The following is a 21,691-nucleotide window of genomic DNA, read 5'->3' on the forward strand; positions in this document are numbered from 1 at the left end:
GTAAATGTAAATAGTTTTCAAGGCATTTTTAGGGTTCGGCTTGGGTAGGGATAAGGAGTTGTAAGGGTTTATTAGGTTTGTGGCATGATAGAAGTGAAAGGGGGTAAGGTGTTTTCAGGAATGGGTACGAGTAAAGGGTTGTGGGAAGCTGGTTCTCTATATGATGCACTAAAAAGAAGTACACTGTACAGAGTCCAGTGGATCCTCAATTGTTTTGCAGAGGCAAAAGTAGATAGGACTAATTGTAGGAAAGTACCCTCTTTCTGGCATGGTTACCCCCCACTTTTTGCCTGTTGTCAGTATATTTAGACTGTTCACTGGGATCCTGCTAACCAGGACCCCAGTGAAAATGCTCTATCCCTATAAACTTGGTTGCTTGGACCACACACACACCCCACATTTGTATGTGATACACAGGGCATTGGGATACCAGGGGCCCCGATGGGCTGTAGCATGTATTATGCCACCCATGGGGAGCCCATGCAAATTGTATCTGCAGGCCTGCTACTGCAGCCTACGGGAACGGGTGCATGCACCCTTTTTCACCTCAGATCACTGTAAGTCACTCCTATGGTAGGCCCTGTTAGCCCAGAGGGCAGTGTGCAGGTGCCTATGTGTGAGAGCACCCCTGCATGATCAGAGGTGCCGCCCACGAACTCCAGCTCCATTTTCATGGACTTTGTTTTATGAGTGTAGTGCACATAGGTCACTACCTTTAGCAAAATGCCCCTGTTGGCATGGTTACCCCCTAGCCTTTTGTTGATGCCAGCTTTGAAAGTGTGCTGGGACCCTATTAACCAGGCCCCAGCACCAGTGTTCTTTCCTTAAAACTGTACCTTTGTCTCCACAATTGGCACAGCCCTGGCACACAGATACGTTCCTTTTAAAAGGTACCCCTGGTACCAAGGGCCCTGTGGCCAATGGAAGGTCTCTAATGACTGCATAGTGTATTATGCCACCCTGGGGACCCCTCACTCAGCACATGCTCACTGCCTCACAGCTTGTGTGTGCTGGTGGGAAGAAAATGACTAAGTCGACATGGCACTCCCCTCAGAGTGCCACGCCCACCTCTCACTGCCTGTGGCATAGGTTAGTCACCCCTCTAGCAGGCCTTACAGCCCCAAGGCACGGTGCACTATACCACAGTTGATGGCATATCTGCATGAGCAATATGTCCCTGCAGTGTCTAAGTCCATTCTTAGATATTGTAAGTGCAGTGTGGCCATATTGAGTATATGGTTTGGGAGTTTGTCATTATGAACTCCACAGCTCCATAATGGCTTCACTGAATACTGGGAAGTTTGGTATCAAACTTCTCGGCACACTAAAACCACACTGATGCCACTGTCGATTTATTGAAAAAATGCACACAGAGGGCGTCTTAGTGATGCCCCCTGTATGTTAACCAAACTGCTAGTGTTGGACTGACTGGTCTATGCCATCCTGCCACTTTCAGACACGTTTCTGACCACATGGAGTGAGAGCCTTTGTGCTTCACACCTCTCTCCTACAGAAACTGTAACACCTGGCGTTGAGCCTCAAAGGCTCAATCCTTGGATTACAGTGCCCCAGGGCACCTCAGCTAGTGGAGCCCCACCTTTGGCGGCAAGTGCGGTGGGAAAATTAGGGAAAACAGGAAGGAGTGACCACCCCTGAGGTGTCCAGAGCTGAGGTGACCACCTCCCTGCAGAATTCTCTATCTTGCTTTGGAGAACAGGGACCAATAGGATTAAGTTTGTGCCCCTCTTCCCCAAAGGGAGTGGGCACAAAGAGGGTGTAGCCACCCTCAGCGACAGTAGCCATTGGCTACTGCCCTCTGACCCCTTAAAACGACCTTAAATCTAGAATTTAAGGGCATCCCTCAACCCAGCTCACCAGATTACTGGTGACCTGAGAAGAAGGAAACCCCCAGCAGAGAAGAAGGAATACTGCTTCCCCGAGTTTCCGGGAGCCAGAGCGACCCCCACCCAACTTAGTGTTCTATGAGGCCATGCGCCTCATATTTGGGCGGACAGACCCCGATACGGCGCCTTTGGGTTCCACACCGGCGGCTTCGGCTCCCTCCACCGAGGTCCCCTCTGGATCCGCACTGACGCCGGTCGCACCACGGAGACCTTCCCCGGCGCCGGGTCAATTGTCAATGCTCCCGACGTCAGTAGTGCCCACTATCGACGTTGACCCGATCCTTATCCACGACGACTCAGAGTCGGAGCTGCGTCGCCTGACGTCGCCTCGGTCTTCGATAGGGCTTACTCACCCCAGGTCAGATTTGGACCCTTTTTCCTATGGGTACGAATTCGGAGAAGGATTGGAGAGGTCCCTGGACTCTTATGAATCTACGCCCCCGCTCCAGCCTCCAAACCCTCCAAGTCTGTCCCCTAACTCCCATCCAGTTGGCGGCAGAATTTGCCATCACCTGCCTCACTTGGAATCCATCAGTACAGACAGGTGGGTTTTCCAGATCGTTTGAAAGGGCTACTCCCTCCATTTCGAATCTTCCCCACCGGCCATGCCTCCATCAGTCAGCCAATGCCCGTAGGATCATTTGGCACTCCTCCACCAGAAAGTCATGTCTCTCTTGGCCAAGGGGGCTATAGAGAAGGTCCATGTGTCAGAAGTAGGTCATGGTTATTATTCCCACTACTTTCTGGTACTGAAAAAGTACAAGGGCAAGGGCTTAGGTCATATCCTAGACCTTCAGGACCTCAACTACTTCCTCAAGAAAGAGAAATTCAAAATGCTCACCCTGGCTCAGGTTCTGTCTGCCTTAGACCAGGAGACTGGATGGTAGCGTTGGACTTGCAGGACGCTTATTTCTACATCCCCATCCTGCCTACCCACAGATGATACCTATGATTCATGGTAGGTCACGAGCACTATCAGTTTACCATGCTCCCCTGCCACCTTACCAGCGCCCCTCGGGTGTTCACGAAAGTGATGTTGGTGGTTGCAGCTCATCTGCGCAGGTTAGGGGTCCCAGTCTTCCCTCTACCTCGAGGAATGTCTGTTGAAGGCAGCCTCACCCACCTCCAAACTATGGCAAACCTCTTGGATTCACTGCGGTTCACAATAAATGTTCCGAAGTTGTAGGAAAGTGCCTTCTTTCTAGCATAGTTACCCACCCTTTTTCCCTGATGTCAGTGTGTTTATACTGTAGTTCACTAGGATCCTGCTAACTTGGCATATTGGTGACCTCATGTAAGCCCCTAGTAAATGGTTCTTAGGCTCCCAAGGCATTGGTACCCCAGGGGTCCACCATGGGATGCAGTATGTATTGTGTTATCCATGGGAGCCCATGCAAACTGTGTCTGCAGCCCTGCCATTGCTTCCTGTGTGAAATGGTGCATGCACTGTTCCACCACCAAACCTGGTCACTGCACTTACACATTATAAATCACCCCTCTAGTAGGCCCTTAAACCCAAAGGCAGGGTGCATGACACATGAGCAGGGTGCCCCCACAGACCAAGACCAACTCCTTGACTCTAACCGTGGGTAAGCCATCTTAAGGTATTGTAGTGGACACTGGTCAACATGAGTGGTGCAACTACATAATGGTTATTCCGAACCAAGGCATGTTTGGTATCAAACATGTTGGACTTACGCAACTACACTGATTCCAGTGTTAGCTGCATGATACCAAGTACTCTTGGGGTTCCTTAGTGGATACCCCAGTTCTACCTGTGCAGCCTTATGGGGTCTAGCTGCCACCCCACCCTGCTGCTGTCCCCAGACACTGTTCTGCCGTCCTGCTGCTGTGCCAGGCTCAGAACAAAGGATTTCCTGCAAGGGAGAGGTGTGACCACCTCTCCCTCTGTATTAGGTCTCTTGGCTGGGTAGGGTGGATTCTTAGCGCCATCAGGCTGCTTCAAAGGGCACATTTGGTGCCCTCCTTGCATAATCTGTTTTGCATCAGTTCAGGAACCCCTGGTTTCCTCTCTGGCGGGAAACTACACAAAGGATAGAGGAGTGACGAGCACTCTGTTTAGCTTCTCCCCTAGGGAGGTGCGCGAAGCTCTGCCAAGTGGCCACTTTGATCCTGCCATCCTAGTAATAAGATGTGCAGGGTCCCCTGGGAGCATCTGACTGGTTAGGCCTCTAATAGGTGAGTCACTTGAGAGAGTGACCAACCCACTTTTAGGATTGCTTAAGGGCTCCCTCGTGAGAGGGCCCTCCGATTCATTGAGCTATAACCTCCAAGGAACTCTGTACAAAACATCTTTTGTCCCTGGTCTCTGGAACCACTGCTGGTCTGCTTTGGAACCGGAGCATGTCTGCTTGTGGTGTGAAGTTCCCCTTGCAACATTGTTTCTCTGGATCCTGGAAGAATTCTGCAACATCCAGGACTGTGCATCCTCCAGGGTAACAAGGTCTGTGTGTGCACCTGGAAGCACAAAGGAATCTCTATTGGAGTTAAGGAGTCACTCCCCTGCAGCCGTAGGCACCTTAAAACAATGTCGACCGGCGAGTGGGGTCTGCTGTCCAGGGACATTGGAAGATCATGCTTCACAGGTGGTGAGTCTGTGGCCTCCTCTGGGTCCTGCTTGTGTGCTAACCAGTTTGAGATACTGTGGCCCCTGCTCCTGCCACTGGACTGGAACCCCTGTGCACCACAACTGTTGCACTTGCCAAGGCTTGTTGGCTTTTCCTCCAGAAGCTCTTCAGGCACCAAAAAGCCCCGGTCTTCAGCACTCTGCAGTTCAGAGATCAGCCCCTGTCCTGCAACTCCTATGACGTCGGACTTCTGTTTTGTTGTGCTGGTGTAGGAAGCTGGCTCTGTATATACTATATCAAAATGAGATATAGTGTGCACAGAGTCCAGGGGTTCCCCAAGAAGCTTGACAGAGGCAATAATAGATAATACTAATGCTCTATTTGTGGCAGTGTGGTCAAACAGTTCGGTTTCTCAGAGGGTAGTGTTAAGCATTTGTTGTACACACACAAGCAATAAGTGAAAACACACACTCAATGACTTAACTCCAGGCCAATAGGTTTTTATAAAGAACAATATCCTTTTGTTAATTTATTTTTAGAACCACAAGATTCATTCAGCAGGTAAGTACATTAAATGAAAGGTACTTTGCATAGTAACAGTTGAGACTTTGAATAGATTCAACATTGTACACAGTTTTCATTAAGATGGCAAAAAGCCATTTTAAAAGTGGACACTGCAGTTTTCAACAGTTCCTGGTGGAGTTAAGTACAGTACAGTTTCTGAGGTAAGTACCACACTTACAGGTTCAATCTATGGGGCATAGGTAGCCCACTGTTGGGGGTTCAAGGCAACACCAAGCACCAGCAACACAGGGCCGGTCAGTTGCAGAAGTCAAACAGGCGCCAAAATAACATGGGTGCTTATGGAGACAGGGGGTACTCCGGTTCCAGTCTGCTTGCAGTTAAGTACCAGCGTTGTTGGAGGGCAGACCAGGGGTGTTTGGAGTTGTACTGGAGAGGCCCCAAGTAGGCACAAAAAAACACCCTCAGTGGCACGGGGTTGGCTAGGTGCATTGTGCAAACAGGGTGTTGGGTTCTCAATAAAACTCTATGGAAGGGCCCGGGGTCACTTAGGTTCAGCAGGCAGGGCACGGGGGGACCTCTTGGGCAAGCCACTCACTGGGCAAGGGTGAGGGCTGCCTGCTGGTCGTTGCTGCACTGGTGGTCGGTTTCTCATGGGCCTGGGGGCTGCGGGTGCAGTGCTTCTCCAGGCTTCTCCAGGCATCAGAATATCTTCGTCCCTGGCAGTTGCGGTCAGGGGGTTCCTCGGGATTCCCTCTGCAGGCGGCGTTGTGGGGTTGCAGGGAGGTCAGACCTGGGTGGACATGTCGTCTGAGTCACCTGGGGGTCCTCTCTGGATGATTGGTTCCTCTGGACACTGGCCGGGGGCGTCGGGTGCAGAGTAGTGGGGACTCACGCTTTAAAGTTGGTTTCTTGGTCTTTTCTTTTGGCAGGTCTGCTGTCCATGGGGGTCTCTTGGTCCTCGGTGAGGCAGGCAGTCCCCTGGAGACTTTTCAGGGGTCCCTGGTCGTGCAGAATGCGTTGCTTCTTTTCCTGCAGCTTTTCGAAGCAGGAGATGGGCCGGTAGGGCTGGGGCTGAGTCAGTTGGTGTCTCCTTCTCTTCTCTGGGGTTTTCAGCTCAGCAGTCCTTCTTCTTCGTAGGTCGTCAGGAATCTGATTTCCTGGGTTCAGGGTCGCCCCTAAATACTAAATATAGGGGTGTGTTAGGGTCAGAGGGCAGTAGCCAATGGCTACTGTCCCTGAGGGTGGCTCCACTCTCCTGGTGCCCACTCCCTCTGGGTAGGGGGGAACATCCCTATACCTATTGGTCCTAATCCTCCAAAGCAAGATGGAGGATTTCTCAAGGAGGGGGTCACTTCAGCTCTTGTCACCTTAGGAGTGAACCTGGCTGGAGGGGTGACTCCTCCTTGTTTTTCTCATTATCCCTCTGGACTTACCACCAAAAGTGGGGGCTTGTCAAGGGGGCAGGCATCTCCACTAGCTGGAGTACCTTGGCACTGTAACACCAGGCTTGAGCTCACCGCCAGGTGTTACAGTTCCTGCAGGGGGAGGTGTGAAGCACCTCCACCCGGGACAGGCTTTGTTTCTGACCACAGGGTGCACAAAGGCACTCACCCCATGTGGTCAGAAACGCGTCGGGGAGTGGTAAGTTGGCACAGACCAGTCAGCCTAGCACCAGCAGTTGAGCTAACATACAGGGGCATCTCTAAGATGCCCTCTGTGTGCATTTTTCAATAAATGCCACACTGGCATCAGTGTGGGTTTATTGTGCTGAGAGGTTTGATTCCAAACTTCCCAGTATTCAGTGTAGCCATTATGGTGCTGTGGAGTTCGTAATGACAAACTCCCAGACAATATACTCAGTATGGCTGCCCTGCACTTACAATATCTAAGGTTTTGCTTAGACACTGTAAGGGCATAGTGCCCATGCAGCTATGCCCTCGCCTGTGGTATAGTGCTCCCTGCCTTAGGGCTGTAAGGCCTGATAGAAGGGTGACTTACCTATCCCACAGGCAGTGGTTTGTGGGCATGGCCCTCTGAGGGGAGTGCAATGTCGACTTTCTTTTTTCCCCACGCTGAAAAGCAGTGTACATGTACTGAGTGGGAGTTCCCTGAGGGTGGCATAATACATGCTGCAGCTTTTAGAGACCTTCCCTGGCCACAGGGCCCTTGGTACCAGGGGTACCTTGTACAAGGGACTTAACTGTGTGCCAGGGCTGTGTAAATTGTTGAAACAAAGGTACAGTTTTAGGGAAAGAACACTGGTGCTGGGGCCTGGTTAGCAGGGTCCCAGCACACTTCAATCAAAGCTGGCATCAACACTAGGCAAAAAGTGTGGTGGGGTGACCATGCCAACAGTGGCATTTTCCTACATTTAGTGTATAAATTGAGTGTATATATCTCCAAAGGGAGATATATACTAATGCTAGTTTAGTAATAGTGCTTCAATAAAGTATCCTTTATTTTAGCAACACTTGATTGGTTCCTTCTTGTGAGTGAGTACTGTCTGACTACCGTGGTATTAGAAGTGCTTTACATTCCTCCTGGATAAGCTGCTCGTCTCAGCTACCCCTAGAGAGCTTTGGCTATATGGACACCTATTCACTATAACTAAGGGTTGTCTGTACTCACTGTAGGATGCCACACCAAAGGTGTACACCATAAACTGAGCCAGCCTGCTACAGATGTTACACCTGACTCCCTCAGCCGCTTCCTTATCAGAGCTGTTCTGGACACTGTGTAGTTTTGGGCCTTGTAGGACACTTGCTCACTGAAAAGTCTATCCCCTGTAAGGATATGGACCACCTCAAAAGTTTGGTGTTCTCACCATTCATCTGTTGAAGCCAGAGGAGGGGTTTGTGATCTGTTTGAACAATGAAGTGAGTTCCAAACAGATATAACCCCAGCTTCTTCAAGACCCAGACCACAGCGAAGTCCTCCCTCTCAATGGCTGTCCAACGCTTTTATGTGGGAGTCAGCCGTCTGCTGATAAAAGCCACAGGTTGATCGTGGCCCTTTCCATTAAGTTGTGATAGCACTGCTCCTATTCATATTTCAGAAGCATCGTTCTGTGCAGTGAATTGTTTGGAATAGTCGGGGCTTTTGAGAATTTAAGCTGAGCATATGGACTTTTTTAGTGCATCAAAGATCTCTTGACAGCTAACTGTACCTTTATCAGCATTTGGTGACTTGGTAATTGTGACCAAGTAAGATTTGCTTAGGAGACAACCAGTTTTCAGTCACCATAGTGACACTGGCACCTTGTCCCGATAAGCTTCTGCCTCATTACCATTTATGAGGGGGTACTGCCTGTATTTCCTCATATTAGGTGGCCAGACAGCCAGAGTGGCAAGGTCAATGACACCCTCTGATATCAGGACAGCCTCAGTGGTTTCTCTGACTAGGTCAGAGTCTACTGCACTCCCTAAGGTGAACCGAGCTACACCTTTGGCTAAACTACAACCACCAGTGCCATTGCTAGGGGCACTAAGAGGAGTGGTAGTAGTACTCGGTGCTTTTTTAGTGCAGTTGCTATCACCTGCCTAATGGCCTTTTTTCCTACACAGGAAGCAACATGATTTATTTTTGGAAAAGGATGAAGAGGATTTGGACCCACTCCCAGAAGAATTTTGTGGGCCTGATGAAGACTCTCTGTTCTTTTCAGTTGATTATTGTCCCCATCTTTCGCCTGGGTCTTCTTTTGGTCACCCCCACTGTGTTTTCTTACTCACCCTTCTGCATACTCATTTGTCTGCCGCCTTTCTCACTTTTTGGGGAGAGGTCAAATCTGAGTCCACCAGAGTAGGAAAATGCCACTCATGGCATGGTTAACCCTTAACATTTTGCCTTTTGTTGATACTAGTTATGATTGTAAGTGTGCTGGGACCCTGCTAACCAGGCCCCAGCACCCGTATTCTTTGCCTAAACTGTACCTTTGTCTCCACAATTGGCACAGCCCTGGCACACAGATAAGTCCCTTGTAAATGGCACCCATGGTACCAAGAGCTCTGTGGCCAGGGAAGGTCTTCAAGGACTGCAGCATGACTTATGCCACCCTGGGGACCCCTCACTCAGCACATGCACACTACCTCACAGCTTGTGTGTGCTGGTGGGGAGAAACTTCCCTCAGAGTGCCTTGCCCCCAACCAACTGCCTGTGGCATAGGTAAGTCACCCCTCTAGCAGGCCTTACAACCCCAAGGCAAGGTGCACTATACCACAGGTGAGGGCATATGTGCATGGCCACTTTGCCCCTACACTGTCTAAGCCAATTCTTAGACATTTTAAGTGCAGGGTAGCCAAAAAGAGTATATGGTCTGGGAGTTTGTCAAACACGAGCTCCGCACTTCCATAATGGCTACACTGAATACTGGGAAGTTTGGTATCAAACTTCTCAGCACAATAAATCTGCACTGATGCCAGTGTTGGATTTATTGAGACATGCACACCGAGGGCATCTTAGAGATACATCCTGTATAACAGTCCAACTACTAGTGCCAGCCTGCCACACACTAGACATGTTGCTGACCACATGGGGAGAGTGCCTTTGTCCCTCTGTGGCCAGGAACAAAGCATGTACTGCGTGGAGGTGCTTCACACCTCCCCCTATAGGGACTGTAACACCTGGTGGTGAGCCTCAAAGGCTCATGCCTTTTGTTACAGCACCCCAAGGGCACTCCAGCTAGTGGAGATGCCCGCCCCTCTGGACACAGCCCTGACTTTGGGTAGCAAGTCTGGAGAAGATAATGAGAAAAACAAGGAGTCACCACCAGTCAGGACACCCCTCAGGTGTCCTGAGCTGAGGTGACCCCTAATCCTCCATCTTGTTTTGGAGGATTCCCCCAGTAGGATTAGGGATGTGCCCCCCTCCCCACATGGAGGAGGCACAAAGAGGGTGTAGTCCCGCTCCAGGACAGTAGCCATTGGCTACTGCCCCCCAGACTTAAACACACCCTAAATTTAGTATTTAGGGGTGACCCTGAACCCAGGAAATCCGATTCCTGCAACTTGAAACAAGAAGAAGGACTGCTGACCTGAAAGCCCTGCATAGACGACGGAGATGACAACTGACTTGGCCCCAGCCCTTCCGGCCTGTCTCCATACTCTGAGAACCTGCACAGCGACTCATCCAGAGGGACCACCGACCTCTGAGGACTCAGGACTGACCTGCACCTAAAGGACCAAGAAACTCCAGAGGACAGCTGCTCTGTCCAAAACTACAACAAAGAAACCATCTTTAAAGAAAATTCCTGCCTCACTCCGGAAGTGTGTGTCTTCAGACTCTGCATCCGACGCCCCTGGCTCGTGTCCAGAAGAACTAACACTGCAGAGAAGACCCCCAGGTGACTCAAACGACGTGGACACCCTGAGTCAACCTCCCTGCACCCCCCGTACCCCTCCCCCCCGCGACACCTGCAGAGAGGATCCAGAGGCTCTTCCGGCTACCCGGTAACAAAGGAACCTGATGCCTCGAAAACGCACTGCATCCGCAGCCCCCAGGATCGAGAGGAACCAACCACCGGTACAGGAGTGACCAGCAGGTGGCCCTCATCCTAGCCCAGTCAATGGCTGGCCCGAGAAGCCCCCCTGTGCCCTGCCTGCATCGCCAGAGTGACCCCCAGGTCCCTACATTGATTTCAACAGAAAATCTGACGCCTTGTTCACACGCTGCACCCGACCACTCCTGTGCCGCTGAGGGTGTATTTGGCATGCCTGTTTGGGAACCCCCCCAATGTGCACTATTCCCTGAGGATGTAGGTACTTACCTGCTAGCAGACTGGAACTGGAGCACTCCTGTTCTCCATAGACACCTATGCTATTTGGGCCCTCCTTTGACCCCTGCACCTGACCTACCCTGTGTTGCTGGTCCTGGGTGTTTGGGGTTCACTTGAACCCCCAACGTGGGCTGCCTATGCCTAGGAGACTGAACTTGTAAGTGCTTTACTTACCTGAGAAACTAACCAATACTTACTTCCCCCAGGAACTGTTGATTTTTGCAGTGTCCACTTTGAAAATAGCTTATTGCCATTTTTACCAAAACCGTGTACATTACTGTTTTAATTCAAAGTTCTATACTTACCTGTGTGAAGTACCTTACAATGTATGTGCTTACCTAAATTCTGAATCTTGTGGTTCTAAAATAAATTAAGAAAATAATATTTTTCCATATAAAAACCTATTGGCCTGGAGTTAAGTCTTTAAGTGTGTGTTCCTATTTATTGCCTGTGTGTGTACAACAAATGCTTAACACTACCCTCTGATAAGCCTACTGCTCAACCACACTACCACAAAAAAGAGCTTTTAGTATTATCTAATTTTGCTACTATAAACTTCTAAGGGGAACCCTTGGACTCTGTGCACACTCTCTCTCACTTTGAGATAGTATATTGAGAGCCAACTTCCTACAACCATGTACCAATGCAACTTTTCAGACACACATTTTTTTAAGGATGTGCTCTTTCATGATAAGATTCTACAGCCCTTCATGGTCATGCACATTACTACTGTCTAGCCAGCCCTCCAAAGCCTTAACTGCAGAGTCAACAAAACCTACCCAATCTTGAGAGGAATCCTTCTGAGTTTCCCTGAACCTATTCCTATTCTCCTCAGTTGTGAGCTCAAACCCATCGATCAGAGCCGCTTTCAAGACCTGGTAGCTATCTGCATCTTCTTCCCCAACTGTGAAAAGTGTGTCTCTGTCTTTGTCTGCACAGGATAGCTGACCACTGCCTCTGAGGGACCTTCTCAACTTTATAGGCCCTCTCTAAAGCAGTGGTCACTTATCAATGCCATCCCTAGAGGAGGGACCGACCTGCTGAGATTCCTGGAATCAAAGGTGCCTTCCCTGACCCTGGACACTCTTATGCTGCCACCATGGTGTTCTAAACCCAAATTCTGTCTTTACCTTTCCACCTTTAGGACCTCTCTCTCCAGAGCCAGCTGCTGCTTTTTCAACTTGAGTTTGGCTTTTTCAAGTTTCAGCAAGCTGAACCCCCTATATAGGGATCCCTCATCTGAGGTAGAGTGGATTGTGCCAACAGTGGATGCTGAGGGAAGTGAAGATATACTCCTCGTGGGTAGCCTTTTTACCAACCCAGGGGAGAAAAAGTGAGCCTACTACCATGACCCCCCTCTTGAGCTACGAGCACAGCTCCCTGCAGGTCCTAGGTTCTCTCCAGAATCCTCATGGTTCTGCCCAGTGAGGTCATAGGGAGTACCTGGCACCTCCTTTTCCTACACAGGGACGAAAGTTCTTTGTACCTAATTCCCCCTTACCTAGATGTAGGAAGCTGGCTCGGTATATACTATACCAAAGAAAGAGCCCAGTGGATCCCCAGAGGCTAAAATACATAATACTAAAGCTCTCTTTTGTGGTAGTGTGATTGAGCAGTTAGGCTTATCAGTGGGTAGTGCTAAGTATTTGTTGTACCCACACAGTCCATAAATGAGGCACACATTCAGTGACTAACTCCAGGCCAATGTTTATGTATCAAATAATATACTTTGTTACGTTATGTCTTGAACCAAAAGGATCTTTGTTGCAGTTGAGTACAGTTTCAGGAATGTATCAGTTTTTAGTATCAAATGAACTTTGTTTGGAATTCACAGTTAACAAAAATTCCGGTAAGTAATACTTTTCAATTTTAAAATATTTGGTGTATTTTTCATGAAAAGCAATGCAGTCCTAGGGGAGGAAAAGTAACAACACAATTTGAAGGTAAGTACTCAATTTACGATCCTAGGCTTCGGGGTTTAAGTTGTCCTCGGGGGCAAAGTTTAGGAAGGCATCAAGAGTGCAACACCACCAATTCAGGCCAGCTGTTAGCAGAGGTCAAGTTTGGTGTTGGGAGCCCAGTTGAATCTTAAGGAAGCTGGGGGCATCTAGAAATAAACACCTCACCAGTAAGTAACAGCGACTTGAGGGTACTGTAGAAAAGTACCATCTTTTTTGTTATATTATCCCTACTTTTACCTGTATGTCAGTATGTTTTTGCCTGTCTCACTGGGAACCTGCTGGTCAGGACCCCAGTGCTCATAGTTTGTGGCCTAATGTGTGTGTCTGTATAGTGCTTAACTGTGACGCTGAGACTCTGCCAATCAGAACCTCAGTGCTTATGCTCTCTCTGCTTTTAAGTTGTCACTATAGGCTAGTGACTTCATTTACCAATTTCAATTGGCACACTGGGCCCCTCTTATAAGTCCCTAGTATATGGTACCTAGGTACCCAGGGCATTGGGGTTCCAGGAGATCATTATGGGCTGCAAGCATTTCTTTTGGCACCCATGAGGAGCTCAGACAAACCCTTTCACAGGACTGTCACTGCAGCCTGCGTGAAATAGTGCACACATTATTTCACAGCCATTTTCACTGCACTTAAGTAACTTATAAGTCACCTATATCTAGCTTCACAATAGTAACCCCGAACATGGCCATGTAAGGTGTCTAAGATCATGGAATTGTCCCCCAATTCCAAATCTGGTATTGGGGAACCAATTCCATGCATTCTGGGGGCTCCACCATGGACCCCCAGTACTGCCAAACCAGCTCTGAGGCTTGCACTGCAGCTACAGCTGCTGCCACCTCACAGACAGGGTTCTGCTCTCCTGGGCTCTGAGCAGCTCAGTCCCAGGAAGGCAGAACAAAGCATTTCATTTTGGAGCAGGGTGTTACACCCTCTCCCTTTGAAAATAGGTGTTACAGGCTGGGGAGGGGTAGCCTCCCCGAGCCTCTGGAAATGCTTTGAAGGGCACAGATGGTGACCTCCTTGTATAAGCCAGTCTACACCGGTTCAGGGACCCCCAGGCCCTGCTCTGGCGCGAAACTGGACAAAGGAAAGGGTATTGACTACTCCCCTGTCCATCACCCACCCCAGGGGTGGTGCCCAGAGCTCCTCCAGTGTGTCCCAGACTTCAGCTGTCTTGTTTTCTAAGGTGTTAGGACACTCTGGAGGCCTCTGAGTGGCCAGTGCCAGCAGATGTAGGAAAGTACCATCTTCCTTGGCATGTTACCCCCATGTTTACCTGTGTTTCAGTATGTGTTTGCCTGCTCACTGGGATCCTGCTGGTCAGGGCCCCAGTGCTCATAGTTTATGGCCTAATGTATGTGTCTGTATAGTGCTTAACTGTGTCACTGAGTCTCTGCTAATCGGAACCTCAGTGCTTATGCTTTCTCTGCTTTTAAATTTGTCACTGTAAGCTACTGACTTCATTTACCAATTTCAATTGACACGCTTCCCCCCCCCCCCCCCCCTTATAAGTCCCTAGTATATGGTACCTAGGTATTGGGGTTCCAGGAGATCCATATGGGCTGCAGCATTTCTTTTGCCACCCATAGGGAGCTCAGACAAACCCTTGCACAGGCCTGCCATTGCAGCCTGCGTGAAAAAACACACACGTTATTTCACAGCCATTTTCACTGCATTTAAGTAACTTATAAGTCACCTATATGTATAACCTTCAATTGCTGAAGGTTAGGTGGAAAGCTACTAAGTTTTAGGGCACACTTGCACTAGCAACGGTGCCCCCACATAGCTCAGGGCCATTTCCCAGGACTTTTGAGTGTGGGGACACCATTATACGCGTGCACTACATATAGGTCAATACCTATATGTAGCTTCACAATGGTAACTCCGAATATGGCCATGTAACATGTCTAAGATCATGGAATTGTCCCTCCATTCCAAATCTGGTATTGGGAGCCAATTCCATGCATCCTGGGGGCTCCACCATGGACCCCCAGTACTGCCAAACCAGCTCTGAGGCTTGCCCTGCAGCTACAGCTGCTGAGACCTCTGCCCTCCTGGGGTCTGAGCAGCTCAGTGTCCGGAAAACAGAACAAAGCATTTCCTCTGAGAGCAGGGTGTTGCACTCTCTCCCTTTGGAAATAAGTGTTACAGGCTGGGGAGGGGTAGCCTCCCCCAGCCTCTGGAAATGCTTTGAAGGGCACAGGTGGTGCCCTCTGTGCATAAGCCAGTCTACACCAGTTCAGGGACCCCTTGACCCCTGCTATAGAGCGAAAATTGGACAAAGGAAAGGGGAGTGACCTCTCCTGTGTCCATTAACACCCTAGGGGTGGTGCCCAGAACTCCTCCAGTGTGTCCCAGACTTCAGCCATCTTCCTTTGCAAGTTGTGGGGGCACTCTGGAGGCCTCAGAGTGGCCAGTGCCAGCAGGTGACGTCAGAGACGCCTCCTGATAGGTCTATATCTGATAAGGTAGCCATTCCCCCTCTCAGGGCTATTTAGGGTCTCTCCTGTGGGTTCTCTTCAGATTCTGCTTGCAAGTTTCCTTCAGGAATCTTCTGCAACTACTACTTCATCCTCTGACCTCGGATCAACCGCAGCCTGCTCCAGGAACCGCTGTAACAGCAACAAAGTATCCACAAGGGATACTTTTCCTCTGCAACTTCAGCTCCAGCCAGCAACTGCAACAGTTCCCACGGTGTGCATGCTCTGGGGACTCCCTGTCTTCACCCTGCTCTAGAAGGACCGAAGAAATCTCCTGTGGGTTGACGGAATCACTCCCCTGCTCACTCAGGCACTTTCTAAGACGACGACCGATAACCTTGGACTCCTCTCACAGCGACGAGCGTGCTCCTAATGACACAGAGGGTGGAACTCATCGACATAGACTGTCCTGAGGTCCTGCTGACACAATTTGGAGAAGGTAAGACCTTGCCTTCCCTGAGAGCGACGGTACCCCTGTGTACTGCGTCTTCTTCACCTCCTGAGGCCCTGTGCACTATTTGCAAAATTCCTTTGTTCACAGCCTGGCTCCGGGCCCCAGCACTCCATCCTGCGATGCTCAACTTGCTGAGTTGTTCTCCGGCGGCGTGGGACCGTCCTTTGTTGTACTGCACCAACAGCGTTTTGCACCTCCATTATCCCCGTGTCCTGGGACTCCTGTGGGTGCTGTCTGGCATCCTGCGGGCTCTCTGACGTGCGGAGAGCCCCCTCTTCCTTCTCACACAGAGTTGAGGCCCCCAGGTCCCTCCTGGGTCCAGCCAGCGCCATTTTGACGCAAAATGCAAATTTGTCATAACCAAGACTTGTTGGTGACTTCCAACACGAAATCACGTCTGCATCCATCTTCACGTTGTGGGACACCTTTTGCATCACGCAGGAACCTGCTGGCCTCTTCCTAGGGTGCATTCCTGCAGTCTTCGACTAACCGGGGACTCTTCTTTTGCGCACTCTCCTGGGGTAGGTGGGGCTCCTGTCCTTCCTGGACTAATTTCGACTTCTGGACTTGGTCCCCTTCTTTTGCAGGTCTTCAGGTCCAGGAATCCAGCAGTTGTTGTTTCCAGACTTGGTTGGTTACTGCAATAATCCATATCACGAGGTGTATTGTGTCCTACAGAAACCTGCAGTACTTTACTCCTGCTTTTCTGGCCTCTGGGGTGGGGTCATTTACTTACCTTTACTGTATTCTTACTCTCCCAGCAATTCTGCACACACTAGACTTGCCAGGGAGGAATTTGTGAATTGCATTTCACTTTCTTAGAATATGGTTTGTGTTGCCCCGAGACCTATTTTCTCCCATTGCATTCTATAGCATTTCCTATTGTTTGCACTGTTCTATGACTAATTACTTGTCTAATTTTGGTGTCTATTGTACATATGTGTATAATACTTACCTCCAGAAGGAGTATTGTCTCTAAGACATTTTTGGTACTGTCACCCAAACAAATACCTTTATTTTTTGGTAACACTGAGTATTGTCTTTACTTGTGTATAAGTACTGTGTAACTATAAGTGGTATTGCATGAGCTTTGCATCTCTCCTAGTTCAGCCTAAGCACCTCTGCTATAGCTACCTCTATCAGCCTAAGCTGCTAGAACACTACTACATTTCACTAATAAGGGATAACTGGACCTGGTATAAGGTGTAAGTACCCAAGGTACCCACTACAAACCAGGCCAGCCTCCTACAGGGACGGACATAGGGGGCCTAGATCAGCACCTGATGGGTTTAGATCAGCTTGGGTGGGGGGCAGGGGACACAGGTCAGCACCAAAACCACTCCCTTAGCAGCACGATGGTGGCTCGGTGCAGGATGCAAACACAGTGTTGTAAGCCCAATGCTTTTCAATGGAGGAACCCCAGGGGTCACAACAAGGCTGCAGGCTTGGTCCCGGAAGTCGGCTAAAGAAGACCAATGGCTGGACAGGTATGTAGAGAGCCCACTGGATGTTGCTGGACCATCGATTGGGATCTCCAAGACCATGGGTCTGCAGGTGCAGGGGTATCTTTAGGCATCGGAAAATCTTCACCGGAGCCTGTTGCTCTAATTTAGGTTACAGGTATCGCCTTGTTGGTCAGGAGGGGTCAACCCGGGGTGGGCTTGAGGTCAGAATCGCCTGGAGGACTTCTCTGGACCGGTAGGCCACCTGGACTTGGGCCTTGGGCGTCAGGCGCAGAGTGGGCAGGACTTGCGGATCCAATAGCGCCTGGAGTCCTTCTAAGAGGTTTCTTTGTGGACAGTTCCGCTCTCTTCGGGTGATCTTGGTCCTTGGTTAGGCAGGCAGTCCTCTGTGGGTTTTTAGAGGTCGCTGGCTTGCAGAATGCATCACCTTTTTGTAGGAAGAGTCTTGAAGCTGAAGACAGGCCTGTAGGGCAGGGGCCAAGTCAGATGTAATCTGGAATCTTCTCTCTTGGTGCGGCTCTTCAGTCCTCCTCCTTCTTTAAGGTCACAGGGAATCTGAAAAGCAGGGATCAGGGGTGTTGCCCCTGAATAACTAGATTTAGGGGTATTACAGAGGTCAAAGGGCAGTAGCCAATGGCTACTGACCATGAAAGTGGTTGCACCCTTCCTCTGCCCACTCCCTTTGGGGAGAGGGGGCCCATTCCTAAACCTGTTGGCTATCATCCTCCAAAGCAAGGTGGAGAATTCTGCCAGGTGGGGTTCACCTCCGCTCTAGGCACCCTAGGGTTGGTCCCAGCTGGGGTGAACACTCCTGGTGTTTACATTTTTCAGCTGGACCTGACTCCAAAAATGGAACCTGGTCCAGGGGTATGCATCTTCACTAGCTGGAGTGCCCTGAGGCAACAAAAGAAAAGGCAGGAGCCTTTGAGGCTCACCGCCAAGTGTTGCTGTTCCTGCAGGGGGAGGTGTAAAACACCTCCCCCCAGAGCAGTCTTTGTCCCTGACTCCTGAGAGCACAAATGCTCGCCCCCCCCATGAGGGTCAGACTCTCGCCTGGTAGTGACATGCTAGAATAGACTGGTCAGCCACACACGAGAGTTGGGTGAATTTCAGGGGGCATCTTTAAGATGCCCTCTGGGGGAATTTTACAAAAATCCAACACTGGCATCAGTGTGGGTTTATTGAGTTTGATACCAAATTTCCCAGCATTCAGTGAATCCATCATGGAGCTGTGGAGGTTGTAATGACAAACTCCCAGCCCATGTACTCAATATGGCCACACTGCACTTACACGGTCTAAGAATGGACTTAGACAGTAGCAGTATATTGCTCATACAGCTCTGTCCTCTCCTGTAAGGCCTGCTAGAGGGGTGACTTACCTATGCTACAGGCAGTGGTTTGTGGGCATGTCATTCAGAGGCGGATGCCATGTCAACTTTACATTTTTCTCCTTACCATCACACACAATCCGCAGTGGTAGTGTGGCTGTGTTTGGTGAATTTGGTGAGGGGTCAATACATGCTGCAGCCCTTAGAAACCTTCCCTGGCCACAGGGCCCTTGGTTTTACTAGTACCTTTTACAAGGGACTTAGCTGTTTGCCAGGGGTGTGCCAGTTGTGGAAGCAATGGTGCAGTTTAGGGAAAGAACACAGCAGGATCTCAGCCTACACTCTGTAAGTTAGTATTGGATGTCAGACAAAGGGTGTGTGGGGCTGGAGGGGGTTACCATGCCAAAAGGGGCACTTTCCTATTTCCTAAAGCCACTCTTTCACCGACCTCCTCCAGCTTACGTCACACCTCCTTCACGTCCTGTGACAAGTCTCTCTTCCCCACTTGTAGTCCTCTCTCAGCGTTGTGAATAGCCCTTTGAGAAAGGCCTGTGCAATAGAGCCCCCTCCCTTCTCCTCCGGCCCCTCGCATCCAATCCTCCCTGTGGCGGGTACATCGGCCTCAGCTTTGCCTGTTGGGGCCTGATCAGCATGTCCTTCACAGATCTGTCCTTCATGGATTGCACCAAGGCCATCACTCTTCGTGCCCCCCAGCAAGCTTCATCAGGCTCTGCGCCTCATCCACTCCTCTCGGTGGGTGCACAACTCCTGTTAGGGCACCGAATTGCAGCCTAGGCGATGTACTCCGCCTGTGATCCCAGCCACTACGAGCCACCGCGCTCAAACACTTATTGAGCCCCTTCACTTGGGGATCCACTGTTAGGACAGTCTCCAGCCCACCCCGATCTGAGGTACCACAGTCTCCCCAGTTGCAGCTGTAATAGTTTGTGTGGGTTCCTCTTAGGCGTAAGTTACTCTCACCCAGGGGGTGACCTGATTCTGCCCCTCCACTGCAGCCAAAGGACCTCCGCCACTAGTAGCACCTCCAACACTCTTGCCCGGACCTCCAGCGCAGGCAAAGGGTTCTGCCAAATCGCAGCCGTAGGTCAAGCCCAGTCCGATTCCCTGAGCCAGGTGGTAAGGATTCCCAGAAAGGTCCTCTAGGGCCTAACCGGTACTACTGCAGCTGCCTTGGGTCACAGGCCAACCTCTTTCTCTGTCCACCTGGGCGACTTCAAGTCAAGCCCAACAGAGGGGCCCAGCTCGGCACGCAGCCCTCCTGGACGGTGCCTCTACCACACGATCACCAGCTTCGCGTGACCTGGCCCCCCACCATCACTGCCAGCTCCTCTGCTCCTCTCCTTCACTCACCAGGTGAGTAGTGAGGCTCCCCAGCAGGCCAGCTTAGAGATTTGTACCCTGCTAGTGGGTCCCTGTGTTCACTCCTCTGTCTCCCGGTGGAGACCCTCCCCCCAGGCCGCTCAGGTCTCAGGGTCTGGGAGGGCCTACCAGGCCCAACACCTCCCGTCCAGCCAGTCCCAGGCATCTTCACTTCCCTCGACCGACTGCCTCTCCCTCAGCCCTACTGGCGTCTTTCTCTCAGTGGGGTCTCACTGCCACCTGCCGTCCTCTAGCGCCTGGCGGGCACCTCCATCTTGGGGAGCCTCCGATCATCGGGCCCTCTCCTCCTGCTGTAGTCCACCCGCTGTCACATTTCACTCTCCGCTCGACTGCTTTCCAGACATGGAGGGATGGGGGTCTTGCACTAGATCACCCTGGGATGTCAGTGGCTGGGGGATCCGCGGCAGGAAGGCGGAAAGGCGCAGAAATCTGCCTTATCCGACCACCATCTTAAATCCTCCCCTGGATTAATCCTTTTAAGGTTCAATCTTGTATGACCTACTGCACTGGATGGGTTCTACCTACCAAGCTGAGGAGGAAATCCTCAATACCACGGACAGCTCCATATATGTAGTATTGAGGTGCCTTTAGCACATAGTGAGACAGAAATACTCCGGAGGGTCCAAAAAACTGTGTCTGACCAAATGTTGGAGGCGCCATATTGTGTGGGCGCTCATTATCCTAATAAGGCTGCTTGATTTGGGCGGCAGCATCACCTGAATTGTGGTAAACCAAGCCCAATCCTACACCATATGACGACTGTCGGCCTAATCTGTTTCCGGCCAACTAGCGGTGCCTTATCTCTTCCCAAGAGCAGGGATGATTTGTGGTGGCAACCGGGTGGATGACAGTGACTTCTCAGTGAAATTGTGGTGTGTCAGATCTCATCCCTTTCTCTCAGTTACATTAGTCTCACACATGCAAAGACAAACCGAGGCAGAAAATGTTCCAGTAAGATTTATTGAATAAGCTGAATCTTAGATGATTGGCATGAAATGCAATAATGAGAATGATGAAACATACGCGAAGCAAAATGCTGACAAGGAAAGTGAAACACAGTAAAAGTCCTACCATACTGTCACTATGCATATTATAAGTGATTCTTACCTAAGCTATGTTAGAGCACAGCAGGATAAGTCCTAATCTGCCCTTCAGGATTCCCCCCTGGGGAAAAAAAATCATCCCCCGTACCTGAGCAAGGAAGCCTGTTGTCTATAGACACACATCCCCATGTAGGCCAGGGAACCAGTAGTCTCAACAGTCAGTTGTAGCAAAGTCAATCAGCATGAGGTTGTGGTCATCTGGCTTGAATCTCCCTCAAACGGGCATGGGACAGAGAAATGGTTTTATAACAAAACAGCTGATGTTCTGAGAAAATCTTCCCACGCAAGGATGTGTTTATTTCTGCGAACATTTTAGATGCAGTGAACCACTTGTGCAGCAACTCTATCTCACTGCAGCCTTGAGGAAAGCACTAAGTTAAAATAATTTCTTGCTTAGAAACGCAATGCTTTTCTAGGCGAAAGAACAACTAGATAAAGAAAATAAAACAAAAGTATGAATGTGTCCTAATCTGAAATAATACAAATCAAGCAGAATAAAATGTTACTAGGCTATAGGTAACAAGCACAAAGCCTAGTTGTCAAATTAACATGCCCAGAGACATCACTAAAATGGCAATACAACACCACCACCTAATTTTGGCCAATAACCCCTCCCCATTCTAATGATACCATCACCATGGGATCTACCTTAACCTGATTGTCAGGGTTGAGGACTGTATGTGTCTCACCAGTCAAGTATTGGTC

General features: G+C 50.1%; 1 protein-coding gene across 2 annotated transcripts in view; it reads left to right on the top strand.

The window, feature by feature from the left end:
- Positions 1–21,691, top strand: part of PHIP (pleckstrin homology domain interacting protein) — a 1,338,206-nt gene that overhangs the window by 906,467 nt on the left and 410,048 nt on the right. The gene's annotated exons all lie outside the window — the stretch shown is intronic.

The sequence above is a fragment of the Pleurodeles waltl genome, chromosome 5 (genome assembly GCF_031143425.1).
Source record: "Pleurodeles waltl isolate 20211129_DDA chromosome 5, aPleWal1.hap1.20221129, whole genome shotgun sequence".
NCBI lineage: Eukaryota > Metazoa > Chordata > Amphibia > Caudata > Salamandridae > Pleurodeles > Pleurodeles waltl.